This window comes from Heliconius melpomene, chromosome 15 (assembly GCF_056956725.1).
Source record: "Heliconius melpomene rosina isolate 202511_hmr_F chromosome 15, ASM5695672v1, whole genome shotgun sequence".
Taxonomy (NCBI): domain Eukaryota; kingdom Metazoa; phylum Arthropoda; class Insecta; order Lepidoptera; family Nymphalidae; genus Heliconius; species Heliconius melpomene.
Window position 1 is genome coordinate 11,965,793 of NC_140403.1, and position 2,397 is coordinate 11,968,189.

Sequence of the window (2,397 nt, forward strand, 5' to 3'; positions counted from 1 at the left end):
TATAATAGAAACAAAATATCCCCTCACAGAAAGGCAAAATTCATTATTCATAGCTCGGAATTAGTAAATAATTCTGTTGTATAATTTAGGAAAACAGATCTGACAATTAAACTCAATTATACTCGTCCCGGCCTGAATAAGCAGATTGAGGCTGAGATTTATACGTAGAATCAAAATTTTGTATAGAATAAAATATAGCATAATAATATAATTATATTTTCTTACCGTACACTTATTCCGCGTATAATTATGTAGCTGGGTATGGGTGGGCAGAGGGAACCTAGTGTTAAGATACATGGGCAAAAATTAGAGAATAAAATAAACAAATCAAGGAATGGTGTGTCTAACTCTGGGTACTCTTTGCCTACTCTGCTATACCCTGTAAAAGCACGATTTTTCTTTTCAATAACATATTCTATATTAATTTGTGGACTGGAGCTTACCTCTACAAGTACGAACTTTGCTACGATGAAAATATTATGTAATAATTATTACTGTCCAACAAAATAAAATGGATGTTGGCATAGGCCGTTAAAATAGATCAAAATTTAACAAAGTACAATGATGAATGATGAGGAAAATGTGAGAAAATAAAAAAAAAACATCTAAATATATAAAATCCCTAAGGAAAGATTTATAAAATCCAGCCCCATAAGACAAGGAAACGAGGCTTTTAAATCTGTATGGGAAACACGTACTACCGTAAAAAGACACCATAAGCTGCTATTACTTATAAATGATGTGTTAGAAATTGTAACTTTATTCAAATTTGAATATAATACGTAAATAAATAGATTGATAGTTAGCAGATGAGTGTGAAATACCTAGATTTTTTTTCGTTTTTCTAATTACCTTACTAATATTTAGTAATTCATATAAGTAATTACTCAACTTTATTATTTTTAAGTTTATGTAATAAAGTCCCTCGTAGCGCAGGGGCACAAAGTGTACCTGTAAGCGCGAGGATATGAACTCGAGGATATGAAAAAAGCCCTGTGTTGAGTTACGTCACTCAACACGCAATGTCTCTAGAATTCGTCGGATAATGGGGAACGGAGTGTCTTTACATTTGGTTCCCTCTGCCTACCCTGCTTTGTGCGGGATACAGCGTGAAGCTGATAAACCATCTTGGGGAAATGACTTATTATCATTTTCACCCTCTCACCACAAATCAAAGGGCGGCATGAAGGAATGGAGTCTCTTTACGCTACATTCCTTCCACCTATCCTGATATATATAGCGTGAGGATAAAACAAAAGTATTTTTAACTTGAAATACATACTAAAATAAATTCCGATACTGCCAGCGGCTGACTGTCAAATACAGAATAACAGTTTTAATAGACAATAATTTATACTGTTATAATTTTGAAAATGAATATATTTTTTAAAATTCTATAAGCAGTGTATTTTCATACGAAAAGTTATAAAGGCGAAAAAAAATTAATTACATGAATGAGTGAATATTTTTCTTTTGTATTTTTATTGAAACCGACGTGGTGCGGTGGTGCAGAATTTTTATTGAAATCTCGGCGGTTGTGGATTCGATCCCCACTAGTAGAAAAGCGTTTTTATAATTTTTTAAGTATTTATTGTTACTGAAAGAAAATATGTCATTAGGAAATCAAAACACAGGCAAACCCGGGAATATCAATAAGAAAAATAATACATAATATCAGCGCTAAGCTAACAAGTACCTTGTTAAACATTATAGGAAAAATCATTTTCAAATATAAATAAATAATAAATATAAATAAATGTAGAGTAGGTACATTCGACTTTAAAAAAGCCGATGTAAAATCAGTAGTAGAACTATTTGGAATACTGAAAACGAACGTGCCATTAAACGTAAATATATGCTTGCTAACATATCGAATGTTGTATGAGGGCCGATACTATTTGTATATATGTAGATGTTTTCATTCGTTAGCGATAGCGTAATATGTAAAATACTGGTGTAAAAGTGAAAGTGGATTTCTTTTTCTTATTGATTTAACTATTTTATGGACAGGTGTAGAGCAAGGGCACAATTGTACAACTGAAAAAGCTACAGGTTATGAGTTCAATTCCCACTCGAAAAAAACTTTTTGTTCTACATTTACTTAAAATAAGATATGGCCTTTTATATAGCAAAAAACGCATATTTCGACACTGTCAAGGGAATCAAAATTTAAAGGGTAATTACATTGACCTAGAATTAGATTAAAAGAACACAAAACAATACGATAGCCATTGTAGTAACAAAACTAAAATCCGATAAGTAATTCTACACCTATATTAGTTACTTTTTTTAACTTTATGGTTCAACTTTAAACTCAAGTTGAACTTTGAACTTTGAACAACAATCGACATTACAAGAGGCGAATGTTATTTTACTATGCGAATACATTGAGTTAAT